Source organism: Alligator sinensis, unplaced genomic scaffold, assembly GCF_000455745.1.
Source record: "Alligator sinensis unplaced genomic scaffold, ASM45574v1 scaffold125_1, whole genome shotgun sequence".
NCBI classification, from domain to species: domain Eukaryota; kingdom Metazoa; phylum Chordata; order Crocodylia; family Alligatoridae; genus Alligator; species Alligator sinensis.
In genome coordinates, this window is record NW_005841893.1 from 1,000,033 (window position 1) to 1,018,661 (window position 18,629).

Here is an 18,629-nt window from a genome sequence, read left to right on the forward strand (position 1 = left end):
GCACCCCAGGAGGGTGGGGGGGTGCCCTCAATTCTGCATGGCGTGGGGCAGGCTGCAGCTGCGGGGTGGAGCTGGAGCCAGCATTGCGTGGGGCTTTTCTTACCAGGGTCTGGGCTTGGAGTGGGCTCTGGCGACGCTGGGAGGAGGCTGCAGCCACCTCAAGTTTTGCCTCAGCTCTGCTCCCAGCCCCGCGCTGCCACCCACCACTCAGCACAGCTGTGGCTGAGCGCCCTGCCTCCACCTAAGTGCTGGGAAAAGCCACAGCTGTGCTGGGTGGCAGGTGGTGGTGTGGGGCTGGGAGCGGAGCTGCGGCAAAATTTGGGGTGGCTGCAGCCTCCTCTGAGTGCCACCAGAGCCCGCTCCAAGCCCATCTCCTGGCAAGAAGAGCCCTGCGCAGTGCTGGCTCTGGCTCTACCCCGCAGCTGCAGTCCACCCTGTGTCACGCAGATCTGAGGGCACACTCCCCCCCCCCTCCGGGGGTGCAAGCAGCAGTGGCAGCCACCCCCACCCCACGAGCTGCGCCTCCATCTTCACTCCCCTGCCCTGGCTGGGCAGCAGCTGCCCCTACCCATGCCCCCTCCCTCACTGCTGGGGCCATTGATCTGCTCCTCCATTCCCCTTCTCTCCCCCTCCCCTTCCACCACAGTGAACTTACTAGCTGATGGCAGCTGTATCAGATCAGTATCGGCCAATATGCCTTCTTAAATATTGGCTATCGGTATCAGCCCCCAAAATCTCTATCGGTGCACCCCTAGTTCCCATCCATCCTGTACTTGATGTCCATTCCATGTGTCAGATGGTCATGGATGAGTATCTCGATAACCAGGGATTCTGGTTTTCTGTATTTAAAAATCACAAATTCTATTTAAAAAAACAAAAAAACAAAACCCAAATTCTCTGATTTTAAAAGCCCAAAATATATGATTAAAATGAAATGTCTCATTATATATAGATATGTATATAGGAACCCAATGTTTTATTGATATATTTACGATTTTAAAGCAATTTGGAAGCCTACCAGTGCCTCAATCACTATAATAAAATAAATTCTAAGTACCTATAAATTTTGGTATTTGATTTTGGGTTTTTTATAATGGAAAATCAGAGCTTCCCCTGTCCCCTTCACTCACCAGGATGCAGATCCAGGCCCTTCATTCCCCACACACAGTCCTCCAGCCCCACCCCCACAGGCCTGCCAGAGAGGACCCCCAGTTACCAGAGCTATGGGGCCAGGGACATGGGTCCATAGTCCCCTACCCCCCGCAGCAGCGGCCAGTCCTGGCTGCTGTGGTGGAGCAAAGCATGGGGCCCAGCTCTCCCTTCCCCATGGGCTTCACTCTGGCCATGCAACCCACGGCAAGACAGAGTGGGACTGGGCTGAAAAGTCTTTGCTGCTGCAAGCCCCATGCCACCATAATGAAGTGCCCTCTTCCGGCCCAGCAGCAGCGAGGGGCACAGCTCTGCGCTCCTGCCCCCACTGCTGTTGGGCGGGCAAGAGGCACTTTGCTAGGGTGGTGTGGGGCTTGCATCAGCAAGGAGCTTCCCTGCCCAGCCCCACTCTGCCCTGCTGTGCCAGGTCCCGCCCAATGGGCTGTGGAGGTCCTATTCCGCTCCCACCCCATGCACAGATCTGAGGGGCACATGCCCCCATGTCCCCCTGGGAATGCACACAGCGGCAGAGAGCCAGCCCCCCTCCCACCCCCCACTCCCTGGACAAGCCGCCTGTGGCCCCATCCCACTCCACTCCCTTCTGGGGGCCTGCAGCTGCACATTCTAGTCCCAGGCCGTAAGCCCCACACACTGCCCAGGTGGGCAGCAGGCTTAACCTTGGCCAACTCACTCCCTCCTTCCCTATGAGAGCCTCAGTTCCCCTTCCCCACCTTCAGACTTACCTGTCGGGATCTGTAGCAGCTGCTCTCCAGGCTGCCTGGCAGCCATGTGTCTGTGTATATGCACATGTGCACATGGCACCCCTTGCCTGAGTGCCCTCCTCCTGCTCCCCCCCAGCCCTTTGCAGGCTGGAAATTTTGCAAAAGTGGAAAATCTGCGTGTTTCCCTGTTAAATGAAAAATTCATGTTTTTCTTGGTCAAAAGGGAAAATCTGTAGGGGGGGGTTGTTTTTCCATGGGAAAACGAAAACCTGGATCCCTGCTGATAACCACAAAGATGATGGAAAACAAGGGTGTAAAAGCTTAAAGAAATGACCATACTGTAGGCTGCAATTTAGAACATCTGGTGTAGTGTTTATTATGAGTTCTTCAGGCATCAGGCCAAATCAGTACCCCTTGGTCTCTGCCCTTTTCACATCTACTCAGGAAGGTTCCATTGTGGGGGGTTTTTTGTTTTTGGGTTTTTTTAGTAAATAGTGGACAACAACGGTCAGGCTTTTTTTAGCATCCTTCGACTGGTCTCAGGAAGCATGTATGGACCTACAGTATGCTTGGATTTAGACCAATGTCATTTAGATGTGCTTTTTTTTTTCCATACGTGTGCTTGCACCTAGCTCTACATTCAATTTTACCATGAGAAAACTGGAAAATACTTCTTTGAAACTGACTAATTTTGTTGCTTAATAAGGATGGAAACTGGAGGATGTAATTAAAAAAACTTCTAAGTGTTTGTTTTACAGGCCTGTAAATTCCCTATTATTTAGACTCAATACTTCCTTTTGTTTAAAACATAGAAGTGAAAAATAGTAACAATGCAGAACACATGAGACTCAAGGGCTGTTTAGTCCTGTATCCTGTCTCTGATAATGGCCAGTACTGGCTACTTCACAGAGAGGTGCAGGTACCCTGCAGTGGACCGTTGTGAGATGATTTTTCTTCATTGCATTTGGTCACATCCCAATTTGCCTTTTCTGTGCCACTCATTATTTTATAAATGTTTATAAAATGACATTTATTTTATAAATGTTTATAAAATTTTATAAATGTTTATAAATGTTATCCCATCTCCTTCTAGGGGAAAACACATTGTTTTTGAAAGGTGACTTGGGTATCAGGCTGAGCCCAATCCTGCAAAGGTTTATAAGCACTTACTCTCCTGAGTTGTTTTGGTGGCTTCAGTGAGACTATTCATATAAGTAAGGACTTGTAGGATGAGGCCTTATTGTAGTATTTTTGGAAGTTTATGAGCCAGAAATTTCAAAGGTGAAAATATGGAATCAGTTATACTAAAAAATAACTTTGTTTTCCAGGGTTAGGAAGTAAGTTATGGGGGAAAAACAGTTTGTTAATTGGACAGCTGTTTAAAGAAGTAGAATAATCATTCATTTAGGCTTTTATTTTTGAACTGACAAAAGGCTTTTTAGCTAATTTCTTTGAAGTATGAAGTAATATGAACCCAGCAAAATCCAGCAGTGATTCTAGGATTCCCTTGGAACAAGGTGATTTTTATTAAGAATCTCCATTAATTTCCACCATACAATTATTTTCAGGAATCAAAAATTGTCTATGGAAGGTATGATTTCAGTGGAGGTAAGCTACTATATACTCAAATCTCTGTTACACATCTGAAAATTGGCATTTCTTCTTTTCTCTCTTTAAAAAAAACTAACAGTAATAATAAAAATCTTCACCATCACACCTCAACCTTGAAAAATAGAGAACAATGAGAGCTGATTAATCTGTGCTTAATTTAGTTGTATGTTAAATTAGTTAGTCTGTGCTTGAAAGATTTAAGTATTAACAACCTGCAGAATGTTGTTCCAGCCCATGACTTACAAAGGTTGCTAGACCCTGCACTGTGGTATTGAACATACTGAACTATTTACCATTCTAAATTTTGAGGAAAAATAATATTGCAGAAAATATTGTTTTTGACTTATCTACAGTAACTAGTGTGTGGGTGTAATTTTGCTGGTTGTGGTGGACTGGGTTATAGAAAGTAGTTATTGTTCAGAGATACTCTGATGCACTTGTTTATTTCCATAAACTGGGAATTACTAAAATGACAACGGCTACCAAGACACATGGCGCATTTAATACTCATGTCATTGATCTTTATACTGGTGTGAAAAAAGAGCAGGCACATAGTTTAAAGCCTTATGCCACTGTAACAGACTTGAATCTGATATAAAATTATCCTGAGGAAAATCAGGGTTAAAACAACATTATGTAAGTTATAACAGTGTAGATATTGTGTCTTAAAGCAACAGCCTGTTTGCCATGAAAAAATGTCTGTTCAAAGACAGCAAATGGTTTGTGGCAGCCATTTTTCCATGCAGTCAGGCTACTGTCAGGTCCCCAACTGCTTAGTGGTAAGGTGCTGTAATAGTATCTAGTGTGGGTACCTGCTGTGGAATAACTGCTCATCTGTTCACTCAGGATTCTGGTGTAACTTACAATGATGTACAAAACTTATGTACAAATTACACCAATATAAACATATTGCATGTCCAGGCTCTTAAGAGTTGCCTTGCTAGTTGGTTAAAAATATGGTCAATATAAGTGAAGGAGAACCAAGAATAATCCTAAAAAATACAATCAAATCTTAGTTACTTGTGCAGTGAAGACCCAGCCTCAATAAATACACCTCAGAGCATGTCCCTCCCCAAATGCTGCTTCAAAGACATTAGCTTTGTAGTGTGCCTAGAAGCAGCTATGAGCTAGGTTGGACAAAAGTAGGATAGGAGGGAGCATGTTCTGAAGGAAAGGAAACTTGTCAGCATTGCCCCCTTCCAACATAAGTGCCTTCAGAGACACCAGCTTGATGGCCTCTCGAATAACCGAATTGTTTAGATTTTACCAGCCAGAACCAACACCTCAGATCTCCCTTTCTGGGACCCATAGTGTAGATTTAGGAACAACAGATATAATACACTCAAGAGAAAAGACTCCGTAACAAGCAAGTCACTGTATAGGCTTTGGTTTCTGAACATATCGAATGAGCAGACCTTAGCAGGCCACAATATCATTCTCTAGTCATAAGGGGCTCCTGTACACGTGCAGGGAGGCTGCTTTGACGTGCTGTAATTACAGCGCGTTGGAGCAGCATAGTAATTATTGCGCTCCAGCAGGCTCCAGCATCACGTGCATCAGCGTCCCTGCACTGAAAAATTGCAGCAGGGGCTCTTTAAATAAAGCTTATTCAACAAGCTTTAGTTAAAGCACCCCTTCTACCATTTTTCAGCACAAGGATGCTGATACATGTGACACTTGGAGTGCTTTAATTAAAGCGGCTTTCTGAGCCACTATAATTAAAGCACTCCCACACCCACACATTCCCAGAGCACATCTATAAACACCCAAGAGGGTGAGGTCCATATCAAACAACCAAACTCCCCCTGCGCTCCTTTAAGTCGAAGGTAATGAGGGAAACAGCTATTTTGCTTCTGTTGAAAGATGATCATCAAATGACAGGCAAGAATGGGCAGGATCCTCTGGGAAGCCAGTCTGAAGGGGAGAGGAGTCCAGGAGAGCTGTCTGTGCTTTAAAGAAACCTTACTGAGAGTGCAAGAGCAAACCATCCCAATGGGCAGGAACACCAGCAAGTATGGCAGAAGACCAGCTTGGCTTAATAGGGAACTCTTCAGTAAACTAAATCACAAAAAGAAAGCTTATAAGAAATGGAAACTTGGACAAACAATTAAGGAGGAATATAAGAGTGTTGCTTGGGCATGTAGGGATGATGTCAGGAAGGCCAAAGCACAATTGGAGTTGCAGCTAGCAATGGATCTGAAGGGTAACAAGAAGGGTTTCTACAAGTTTGTCAGCAACATGAGGAAGATCAGGGAAAGTGTGGGTCTCTACTGAATGGAGGAGACAACTTAATGGCAGGGGATGCAGAAAAGGCTGGAGTGCTCAGTGCCTTTTTCACCTCAGTCTTCACAAGCAAGGTCAGCTCCCAGACTACTGCACTTGGCAGCATAGCTTGGGGAGGAAGTGAGCAGCCAACAGCGGTGAAAGAACAGGTTAGGGTGTGTTTAGAAAAGATGGACATATATGAGTCCATGGGGCCAGATGGGATACACCCAAGGTTGCTGAGGGAGTTGGCTGATGTGATAGCAGAGCTGCTGGCCATCATCTTTAAAAACTCATGGCAATTGGGAGAGGTCCTGGATGATTGGAAAAGGGCAAATATAGTGCCCATGTTTAAAAAAGGGAAAAAAGGAGGATCCAGGGAACTACAGACCAGTCAGCTTCACCTCAGTCCCTGGAAAAATCATGGAGCAGATCCCCAAGGAATCCATTTCTAAGTGCTTGGAGGAGAAGAAGGTGATTAGGAACAGTCAGCATGGATACATCAAGGGCAAGTCATGCCTGACCAAACTGATTGCCTTCTATAATGAGATGACTGGCTCTGTGGAGGTGGGGAGACCAGTGGATGCAGTATGCCTTGATTTTAGCAAGGCTTTTGATGTAGTCTCCCACATTCCCTCAGGCAAGCTAACGAAGTATGGGCTGGATGAATGGACTGTAAGGTGGATAGAAAACTGGCTGAAGCATTGGGCTTAGAGGGTAGTAATCAATGGCTTGATGTTTAGTTGGCAGCTGGTATCAAGTGGAGTGCCCCAGGGGTCAGTCCTAGGGCTGGTTTTGTTCAATATCTTCACCAATGGCATAGAGTGCACCAATGGCACAGAGTACACCACCAATCTTCACCAGTATCTTCACCAATGGCATAGAGTGCACCTTCAGCAAGTTTGCAGACGACACCAAGCTGGGGGGAGTAGTAGATACGCTGGAGGGTAGGGCTAGGATTCAGAGTGACCTAGACATATTGGAGGATTGGGCCAAAAGGAATCTCATGAGGTTCTACAAGGATAAGTGCAAAGTCCTGCACTTAGGATGGAACAGTCCCATGCACCAGTACAGGCTGGGGGCTGACTGGCTGGGCAGCAGATCTGCAGAAAAAGACCTGGGGATTACAGTGGACAGTAAATGGAATATGAGCCAGTGTGCCCTTGTTGCCAAGAAGGTGAATGGCATACTGGGCTTCATTGGTAGGAGAGTTGCCAGCAGGTCAAGGGAAGTGATTATTCCCCTCTATTCAGCACTGGTGAAGCCACATCTGGAGGACTGTGTTTAGTTTTGGGCCCCCGACTCCAGAAAGGATGTGGACCAGTTGGAGAGAGTCCAGTGGAGGGCAATGAAAATGGTGAAGGGGCTGGGGCACATGATTTATAAGGACAGGCTGAGGGAGCTTATTTATTCTAGACAAGAGAAGACTGAGGGGAGAATTTAATAGCAGCCTTCTAGTACTTGAAGTGGGGTTTGAAAGAGGATGGAGCTAGACCAGGGGCAGGCAATTATTTTGGGCGGAGGACCGCTTAATGAGTTTTGGCAAGCCATCGAGGGCCACATGATTGGTAGCCAGGGGCATATAAATATTAATTTTCTAAATTTTTTAGGGGCCCTGCAGGCCGGATAGAATGGCCTGGTGGGCCACATTTTTCCCACCTCTGTGCTAGACTGTTCTCAGTGGTGGCAGATGACAGAACAAGGAGCAATGGTCTCACGTTGCAGCAAGGGAAGTTTAAGTTAGATATTAGGAAGAACTGTCTCCCTAGGAGGGTAGTAAAACACTGCAACAGGTTACCCCAGAGGTTGTGGACTCTATCCTTGGAGGTTTTTAAAACCTGGCTACACAAAGCCTACACAAACCTGGCTGGGATGGTCTAGTTGGCGATGGTCCTGCTTTGAGCAGGTGGCTGGATTAGATGACCTCCTGAGGTCCCTTCCAACCCTCATTTTCTATGCTTCTATGTTTCTGTGAATATAACCAAACTTCAAGGATGTGGACATTAGAGAGGCTGAGGTAGTGAAAGATGTAAAAAGCATATTATCTTTTTATAAACCTACAAAACATCACTTCTGTTATCTGGATTGAGCATGGCTCATGCTCCAGTCCCACCCATGCTTGATTGTACTGTTTGGGTCAGCAGAGATGGGGAAATCCACCTGACTGTCCTCTGAATACTGAATGTACATAAAGCTGTGCTACCTCTTACCTTTCTAAAAACCTAATTCCTAACGCACAAATAGAACAAAATATAACCCTGAAGAGCTCCAGATGAGCATTCCCTTGGGGCAAAAGAGCACTTATCCAATGGGCTCTCTCCAAGATCTGAAAGGGAAGCCCTCACCATCTGCTTCAGCTTCCTCCAAGATTTTCAGGCAGTGTCATGTAATCAAGAGTATCATGCGCAGCAGAACCTGTGTAATTTAGGTAGCATACATAATGATCCAATTCTGATCTCATCTGTTTCATATCCTTCAAAGATAGGGATTGGAAAATTTTGAATTTCCTGATTACAGAAGTTGAGGCTAAGCCTCCAACTGAGAGTTTTAAGTAGAGGAGGTTAAAGATAATTTTGTGCATAAAAAAAAAACTTTAAGAGCTGCTTTAGAAGGATCTGTTTCATCTACAGCATGGGGTTATTTCACAGGTTGCCCTTTTTCTGCTTTGCCTGAAATAGCTTTCATCTGCATCTTCTTGTTTAATATAGGATATAGTTCTAAGGTGAACTGCCTCCCCTTCCCCTGCCCAAAGCCCACGTATTGAGCTTAGGGGAACTGTACAAAAGGAGTGACAGATGGAATCCACCCTTTCCTACATCAGTGGTCTGTTGCTGCAAGACTAGAATAGTAGAACAACCCCTTTGTACAGTCATATGAAGCTTTGGATACTAAATACAGATATTGAGCTTTCCTCTGACTTGGCCAACTGGCTGTTTGGGGCTCGTCTATTGGGATCAACTAGGGAGCCTCCTCGATGGCATTCATAAGATGGGGAGGCTCCCAAAAGTCTCTGCACTGCCTTCCATACATTCTTTCCCCAGGGAAGGGTTATGTAGTACATCAGACCTTAAGAAGATGCCCACTTTACCTGGACAAATTTCACACCTAGTGCATTGCAGAATTGAACACTGAGGGCTTTTATACACATGCTCCGAGCTGGAGAGTGGTGGGGGGAGGGTTTTAATTAGAGCAGCTCTCAGAGCCACTCTAATTAAAGCACCAGCAGCATCATGTATTCAGTGTCCTGTGCTTCAAAGTGGCAGTGGGGGTGCTGTAACTAAGCTAAATGGTTCCCTGCTGCCATTTTGAAATGGGAGGCATTGAATACACGTGACACGGAAGCTGCTGGAGAACACTAATTAGCATGCTCCAGCAGACTCTCACAGCAGACTTGATGAATCAAGGTCCGTCACACATATAAGTGCCCTGGATTTTCAAAAGCAACCAGTTTCTTCTGAAGTAAATGATTTTATTTCAGTGAAAGCAGAGCTGGATCAGCACTACAGGCTTTTGAGTATCCCATGTCGCCCTGATTTTCAACTGTGTTCTGCCTTTCTGAACCAGTATTGGCTTACTCCACTAGAGCTCTGCAGTTTGGAACAAACTCTCCTCTCTTGTTTACAAATCTGAGTTTAATTTTGATTTCTAGATACAACTCTGTTTAACATTTTCTACCCTGAGTTTAAAAATCATGTGAAACAGCAGCATCTGAAGCTTCAAAAATTTTCAGATTAAAAGGATATAATCTCTTACCTCATAATGATAAAAAAAAATGCATCTTCCTTCCCCTAGGAAATAATTGAATTAAAAATCTGAATAATAATTTCTTTAAATTATGTTAAAAACATTTTGCATACATTTCTTTCTGCTTTAAATTCAGATGATCATTCAAATGCTTTTTTTCTGAACCAAAAAGGCAACTTTTTGTTTCATGATCACTTAAATTGCAGCATTTATCATCACTTCAGAACTCATTTTTCCCAATTCTGTAGGAAAAAGTAAACAACTACTGTGGATTTCATAACTTGTCTGCTTTCAAAGAGCCTTATACTCTTAATCACAAGTCCCATACTGATATTAAGCATAATTCAGTGACTAAAACATTTGAATGTGTGTGCCCTCTTGGTTAAAATTCTGTTAGATGATAGAGTTATTAAAGGAACCTTACAAATTAATTCTTTGACAAGTAATGAAAATATGGTTTTGAGTGGCTGGTCATTCAAAGACCTGTTTATAAGATCAGCCCTGGCCAATAATTTGTCAGCCTGTTATAAGCTGGTTAAAGGAGGAGAAAGTCAGGCAATCCTGTCTTGCTACTTGTAGATTTCATGTCAGTTGTTGTTGTGATAGTTAGCTGGATTAATTTGTAGACTTGAAAAGACCGATCCCAGACTTGTCTTACTGTTCCTTCTACTTAATTACCTGCAATAACAATTTTGTTGTTTAGAGGGTGTATCAGCTGTTTCAGGCATGCTAGATCTTGCAAGCTGTGCTTCATGAGGTCAGAAGTAACAAGACTTTCAAATGAAGAATCGTGTGTGTGTGTGTGTGTGTGTGTGTGTGTGTACAAGCATTAAGAGCATGCCATATATTTTATTGCAAAGAAAAATAAACCAGCTGTCAGCTGTCTGACTAGTTTGCTTGCAAGGAACTGATGAATTTAAAGACAAAGAAGATAGAATATGACACCTTGGCCATTTGCACACCTTGGTACCAGAAGCAGTTGAATCTGGTGCCAAAATGAGGAACTGGGAGGGAAGAAGAGCCAACAGGAATAACTAAATACAATACAAAGGAAGGATTGGGAAATAATACACCAGCTTACAAATTGGATGTATGAATGAAAGTGCACTTGAGAGGGTAGGGGAAAGGGGTAAATATTACAAAATGGTAGTTGGTAAGGACAAATTTAAGATGACCTTCCAATAATTAGATTCTATACATAGAAAATTATAAAAAGTTTATAATTTTCAATGTATAGAAATCTAATTTGGGGGTGGGAGGGTCTTCTTAAATTTGAAGTTGTCCTGGGTTCAGGTAAATATGGTTGCCACACAAGGCTCAAACACCCCTTTTAAAGGGGAGGGCAAAGCTTTTCCTTGGGACTCCCCAAGAAGCAGCCTTATTTGGTCACCCTCTCCTGAGATGTCCCCCTGCACAAGGGCCAAGTCTCTTGCTTTGAGACTCTGGTTCATCTCAGTCCCTGTCTTCCCCAAAGATCTGTAGCACCCCCACCTCTGGGAGCTTCTTTTCAGTCAGTTCTTGAGAAGGAGAGAGTGTTTTCTTCCTTTAAGGACAAGGGGTATCAGAATGCTGATTCCCCACACTGAGCCCCCCCAGAATGCTCCCCCCCAGGAACTGCAGGCTAGAATCAAGCTCACCTAATCTCCTTCATCCAGGGACAACACAAAGGGGGTGTACGCAGGTGCATGTTCACCCCCTGAGCATGGTGGTGCACCCCCTGCAAAAAGGCACTGCTAACACTGTCAGCAGCGCCTGCAGGCGGTCATCACTCACCACCCCACCGCCAACACTGCCAGCAGTGTCTGCAGGAGGTCCACAATCGCCCCTGGCCACTGCCGACGTTGCTGGTGGCACCTGTGGGTGGTTGGTGCTCGCCACCCTGCCCCCCCACCCTCCCAAACTGCTGACAGTGCCGGCAGCATCTGTGGGAGCTCTGCACTTACCACCACTGGGCTCCCACCACTGCTGCTGCGCTCCCACTGCCAGCGCAGCTGTGCCCCCCGCAGCTGCTGGGGGGCACGCACCATTCATACCTTCATCCAACAGTATTACCATTCAACAGATACTGGATGTCAGGCATTACATGTTGAGTCCGTCACAGGTGTGTACAGCACAGGTAGGCCATGTAGCCATTATAATCTATTTCTGGTAATCCTGAGTGGGATTTCCCTCTGCACACTCTGTAGGCAGCCACAGACAAATTTATGTGCCTGCTCAGCCTCACTCTAGGATTAGAGACTGCTAAGGAGGTGAAATCAGCAATATGTAGGGTTTGATCCATGCTCATCCCTTTAGGGTCTGAGCTTTCGACAGTCTCCTCCTCTACTGCTTGAGAGATGCTTTGAACATGCAGCACTGCCAGCTCTCTGCCCTGCTAGGAGCATAACTATCTGATGTGATGCACAGAACAGCACTCGTGGTGGACAGGCTCTCTGCTTGGATTCCAAGCATTGCTTGTGATGGTTCAGCTGAAATAATGTTGGCAAAGGTGGGGGTGGAGAAAAATAAGTTGTGACAAGGCTTTAGAGAACACAGTGTCTAGCTCTGATATGGAAGTGCCAGCTGTAACTACAGGACTCTCCAAAGTAAGCCTTGTAAGAGTACAGTCTTTGGGGAAATGTATTTTCAACTATGCAGTTTGAAGCCCTGGAGGAAGAGAGATCCTGAAAGGCTACAGGTACAGAAGGACACAAAAGCAACACCTCATTGTTCTTTAGTTCACAAGTTGTAAAAGTAAATTGTAATACTAAACACTAAAATTGACCCTGTTTAAACTTTAATAGAAGACATGGAAATTGAGGGGTAGATGGTCAATGAGCAATCTAACCAGCGGTAAGGGGCACAGTGTCATTTTACTTTTCCTGGAGAGTACCAGGAGAGAGTAACTCCAAGTTTTGGTCTCTTTCCCAGTCTTTTCTCTGCTCTGAGAAGGGAGTAAACTGCAGCGTATCTTAGCCCTAGTGCTGTTGTTAACTGTACTTCTGAATTGCTGCGGGATATAAAGGCATGCACTTTCCTGTCCCACCCGCCATGCCTTCCTGCCCATGGGTGCAGGGTCCTCACAGGAAATAGTTGTATGGTGAACCAGCACAGAAAAGTATGTGGGTGACTTACTCCCGTCCATTTCATTGCACTGGCATGCAGGATAGGCTGCAATCTAGTTTTTTCTAAGGAGTTAAGGGAGGTCTGTCTGACCTCACACAGCATAATTTTGGCATAAACAGTAATATTTCTGAAAGGAATTTTACCTATCTCAATCCTCAGGTACAAGATGAGTATATTTATAAGCTAGTGTATGGAAATAAATTTTTGTTGGTTCCAGAAATATATGTCAGTTTTTTATACTTTCATTGCATGGTCTGGGTGGGAAGGTCTGCAATAAGGGAGAACAAATGAAGTTGGGCCTAATACAATTCATAAAAGGTTATAATAAGATGCTTTTTGGATGCAGTTAAATTTTGCGTGTGTGATTTTTATTTTTTAAGTGGAAATTCACAAATACCAGTCCTCTGCATCTTAAAAGTGGCAATATTTCAGATGCCACCCAAAGGCATGGTGTGTTTTTCTCTCTCTTTATTTTGGCTACTCATATTTATTGCATTGCATAAAGCTTTGTTTAAAAAATAGTGCCTTTCACTTTCATTGTATATTATTTATCTGAATCATCTCTCTAACTTAAAAAAAAGTTCATCCTCTCCCTGTCTCTCTCTCTCCCTCCCTCTTTCTGTTTTTGACTGGACCACACTATTTATCTGTCTTTTGGCAGCGTTTAATAAACTCTGCTCTCACAATTGGTTTGCTACTAAGCTGCATAGTTCTAGAATTAGCTCAGAAGGCTAGGATCTATAGCTCAATAGAGAATACTGGACACACCACTGATCAGAAACCATACCCAAAATTCCAGTGGTTTTGGAAGGAGAATTTGGGTACATCTTTATGGGAGAAAAAGTCTGTATTTTTGGGTAGGAGGAAGAGAATGCTGGTAGAAGTTTCACTTGTTTAAAAGCTTTTCTGGAGGAATTAAACAAATGGATCTTGAGAACAAGGATGCAAAGTCTCAATGATTATAATTAGTGAGAGGTTCCTTTAACCCTCAGCTTAAGCCTTCAAGCAGTTCCTATGGGGGAGTTGCTAAGAAAAGATCAATCACCTTTATACCTTGCTCAATGGCTATGCTGTTTTAAATGGCTTTTACTGAATGCGAACTTTTTTGGGATAAACAACCCAGTTTAATAAGAGGGAGGGGATAGAAAAGGTCAGAGGATGTAAATATATACAGCTTTTGGCTAGGTACAGACAGTCAAAAAGCCCGAGGCTGAAATGATTCAGTCTTTGCAGGTTAGTCTAAACTGCACAGATTAAATTGAAACGGAAGTGAACACATTTACCTTTGATTCAGAAAATGCAGCCACATGCCTGCAATGGCACAGACCAAACGCCGTTGGGGGGGGGGGGGGGGGGGTGTGCTAGAGCACCCCTCCCTTCCTTCCATAGCATGGAGCTGAGGAGGTCTCTGGGACTTGCAATCCAGAATGACAGCTGCAGGACTTTGCAGGGTTGCTCATTACTTCCTCTTCTTGCTTCCAGGTGCCTCTGGGATTTGTCACAGTTGCGGCCAGCAGTAAGTTTGAGCAGGGGAATGGGGTGTTTAGCCCCTCTCCCTGGCCCAGACCCCAATCAGGGTTTGTCTTTCAGGGGATCAGCCCCCCCTGCCCCCCTCCCAGACTGGGCTACATCCCCAGCTGGGTTTGTGTCCCCCAACAACCCCCTTGTCAGCCAGCTCTCACTTCTTCAGCTAGGCAGCATATGGGCAGGGCCAGCCTTGCTCTATGGAGCAGACAACATAGCCCAGCCCACGGCTACAAAAATGCTAGGATGCTGGTGGCCTGTGATTTAACTTGAACCAGGAAGGGGCCTGGGACAGAAGTTTCATAAACCAGTTTGACCCAAATCAGCTAAGTCTGATATTACATTCAACCAGGTCTATCTTAATCCAGTTCCAGCCATTTTGATACTGATTTATGTGCACTGAGCTTCTGCTTTGTTACAGGTTTAAACCAGTTTCTGGTCAGTTAAACTGGTTTATGTGTAACTTCTGTCCCTAACCCTAATGTAAACTGGTCCAGTGATGGTAATTTCCACATTGACTTGAATCTGACAGTGCTTTCTGGTAGCAATCAGAGGCCAGTAGACCTCATTCCAATGCAGTCCTTCCACCACCAGGCAGTGTAGTGGTCAGCATGGTCCTCAGGACTGCTAGAGCTCTGTGGTCTCCATGTTGCCAATTGCTCAAATCACAAGTGAGACCTTATGAGGGAAGATAAGGGAAGATGCTGCATGTATTGATTAAGCGCTTAATATACACACACCCCACATTCATACCCCGATGTTTGTTCTGCATTGGTATATGTTACCAGTTTTATTGGTGCTCAGATCAACTTAGTGGCCAGCCAAGTTGATCACGAGTAGGATCCGGACTCCTTCTGGTCCATCTTGTCAGAGTGCTGCAAGGATGACATGCAGAACAAGACCCAAAATCAGTATGTCTTGCCTCATCTCTTATAGCCCTGTCAATTCACCCAGTCCTCTGGGCTTTTGCTATATTATCACTGTGTTCTTCCTTGAATGGCAATTGCCAATGTTCTCTTTCTGTTCAGAGGCAGATTCTTCCTGTTTTTGGTCTTTTATCTGTCTGAAGTCTTCAGCCAGTCACCAGCTGATGTTTTCCTTTTCCACAAACACACTCTCACCCATACAGGATACAAAAGAATAAAAAGGTCAAACACTTATGTCAAGCTACAGTGCAATACAAAATGGAGTTTCTTAAGGCAATGCAAAACTCAAGAAAATACATAAAGTTAAAAGCAATAGGCAAAAAGTCTATTTGTATAACACCCATGTCCTTCCACAAGCAGGGACAGCGTGTTTGGGAGGGAGGGGGTGAGAGAGAAGGACCTAGTATAGTCCTGAATACTCTTGCGGAATCCATCTCCTTGTGTCCTTTTTGTGAGAGGTACAAGCCACTGTTAGAAAACACAGGTCCACGCAGTGAGCATATCCCTTATCTGGGCTTCTCACATGTGTCTGCAGGTTTGTTTCACTGAGCAGCATCGTAATGGTTCCACTGGCCACAAGTGGCTTGCAGAGCAAGGAGCTGCATTATCCATTGCATTTGCCTTGTGCCAGAATTCCTTTTTCATTTCACACACTGAGAATTGGGGTAAGGGGGTGTGTCTTCATGAATACAAACACAGTTCTCAGCATTATTACGGTATTCTTTCCTGCAGCTCTTGATACACTTACTCAGAATACTGGAGTTTTGATTCCCAACTAATACTCAGTAATAGCTGAATTATGTAGATATTCAGAGAATGAACTTAAATACTTTTTGCCACTTTAATGCAGCACATGCACATGAACCATATGCAGCACACATATCCATAATGTCTTCATTCCACAGTAGACAGGAAAAAGAGAATAGCATTTTTTCCAAGGGAAAAACCCACCATGTAAAATAAATCATACATACGCACACACAAGTTCTGACACTTACAGTCAATAAGGTGAATTAGAAGACTGCATAAGAATAAGAAAGTGTTCACAGGCTTCTAAAATTAACTAAAACTTACTCCATTATAAAAGCCTAGCACTAGAATAGCAACAAGAAATCTTGCCAATTCTTTTTTCTTTCAGTGATGGCTTGCTGCACATATTTACATGGTTTTAGAAACTTCTCCTACAAGAGTATTTTTAGTGAGAATTGTCATGGAATTCATATTTTGTAATTAAACTAGCTATGCTGTTTGGAATACATGCACACATTCTCTAACGCCAATATCCAGTGGCAGGCCAGAATGACTCAGCTGGGGTCCTAGGTGGGTTTTCCGTGGGTCCCAGCCCCCGTCCACTTTACCCCCATCTTTTGCCACTGAATGCTGTCAAAGCTCCAGTTCCACAGGCTGCACCCAGTGGCTCCACGGCCATAGGTTGCCATCTCTTGGTCTAAGGAATCTGAAATATAAAAGGTTTATAAGTGGTAGATGTATTGACATATTCACAGACAGAGCCTTTTCAGTTGTAAGTTTTCAGCCAAACTGTTATGGGGGTTTTCACTCTTTAGAACCTATTTTTATTTGTTATGTTGTAGTATTGAAAAAAACAGCTTTGTTTTTTGTTGTGTTTTTTTATTTAGAGGGAGGCTAGTTTAGAGAGCAGACTGTTTTCTTGGCACAATCTGGGGGAAAATGATTTAAAATGATGTCTTTTAATTCAGAAATATGAGCATAGTTTCTCTGAAAGCTTGGCTTTTTTCAGCAATAATCTTCTACAGCATATTTAGTATATGGATTCAGTTACAAGAGATAATTACTTTAAAAGAGACCTTGAAGTTTAATATGTAAATAATATCTTTGTGAATTCATAAATTCACAACTTTAGATTTAAAGGATAGCTTTCACAATGTCAAGCTGACAATCTGCTTTTAAACAGCCACACAAAACAAGTATACAGCCTTCCATGATTTTTTTCTTAAAAGAAAAAATTAACTCTGATGTTTAGCAGACTATCATGCTGTCTTTGAATCACATCCTGAAAACATCTGATGGTCTGAGGGGTGAGACTTATCAGCTTCTTCAACATGGAAGATCATTTTAAGCCAAAATATTCTAGTATTTATGGTTTCAAAAATGTTCACTTTCATATTATCCAGTATAAAATAAAGTAGTGGATGCTTTGTTGGATATGTAGAAAGCATCAGAACTTCTGCTTCAAGAAAGCAGCAGAATGACAGTAAAGATTCTTCCCAGTTTCATTCCTGGTATGAAGAAATATAGGGGTAGCATGGTCCATTGGATAAGACACTGGAATGAAACTCCCAATGTCTGGATTTCATTTCCTACCTGGCCACTGACCCATTCCATAACATTAAGCCAGTTGCTTACTGTTAGACCCCGACTTCGTGTGACGCCCAACAACTAGGGAGACGACGGTCCAACTGCCCATGGATCCCGTTACTCATTAGCCAGACCAAGCAGGGAGCAAACACCAGCACACATTGCTCGCAACAGCTTTATTCAGAATGGAGACAGCTTCAGATTAGCTCTCAAAAAACAACAAACTGAGGAGCCACCCTGAACAGCAGTTCTTTCCAACATTTATACAGCTTGGTTCATACACATTAACATTCACCCCGCCTATAACCCACCTTTGGTTCTACCCATTTCTCTTCCCATCTCAAGCTCCACCTCTGTTTACTATTTGTTTCCTTGGCATGGTATTGCCTATGCAGTTCATTCATTTACATGCCTCTGTACTAAAAGCACATGCATAAGACTTTGACCCCCATCTTCTTTCGGTCCCTTGTGGTTTATCACTGGTTCTTGCTGGTTTTCTTGCTGACTTCAGCACCATCTCCAAGGTCATATTTCTGCTTTTGTCTCCTGACATTAGGCTATTCTATTTTTACTCAACACATCATGCACTTTGTACCCTACCCTCCTGTTAAGAATCTGCTTACTTAAGCATTAGTCAAGTTGGTTGCTTTTAATATATATCCAGCCTTGTGACTAGCAGCTTTTGCTGAGGTTACTTTTAATAGATCATTCAGCCTTGTGACCAGCAGCTTCTGCTGAGACACAGGAAAAACTTTTATTCAGCTGCACATACAGCACTCCCAGATTCCATATCATTACCCCAACACCCAAAATCCATATTATTTCCCTAACATTTACTTTGAATTGTGTAGACTGGGATTGATATCTAAAAGCCAGCTGCAGTTATAAAGAAGTACTATAGTATGTCAGCTGGATGAGTGTTTATTGGCGCACACAGTCCCATAATGCTGTGACTTCTACCCCAAAGTAAAGATCCCTGGGTTCTTGGGTGGAAAGTGTCAGTTGTAACAGGACCAGCTGCAGCAGGAATTGAGTAGCCTAATTTGTTTTCTTCCAGGAGTAATTAATGCATAAGTGGTCCTTTGTTCATTAAATTTGTCCCTACTGTGACTTTCCTGGACATTTCTGCTATCTGTGCTAACTTGCCCATAAACAACAAGGCCAAGTAAAATTGGTGTGATAAATGTATAGTAAAAGCAAAAAGAAAAAGGACGCTACAATGTGAAAGTTGATGTACAGCAGTGGTTTG

The 18,629-nt window shown here is 43.8% G+C and overlaps 1 protein-coding gene and 1 long non-coding RNA gene across 16 annotated transcripts in view; one reads left to right on the plus strand and one right to left on the minus strand.

Moving 5' to 3' along the window:
- The window catches only part of PTPN13 (protein tyrosine phosphatase, non-receptor type 13), a 218,115-nt gene that overhangs the window by 57,092 nt on the left and 142,394 nt on the right, over nt 1-18,629 (plus strand). The gene's annotated exons all lie outside the window — the stretch shown is intronic.
- On the minus strand, nt 14,032-17,632 carry LOC112549311. Its single transcript, XR_003092694.1, has 3 exons — nt 17,429-17,632; nt 14,903-16,499; nt 14,032-14,795 (listed from the first exon to the last, which is right to left on the minus strand). It is a non-coding gene; the product is annotated as an uncharacterized LOC112549311 (long non-coding RNA).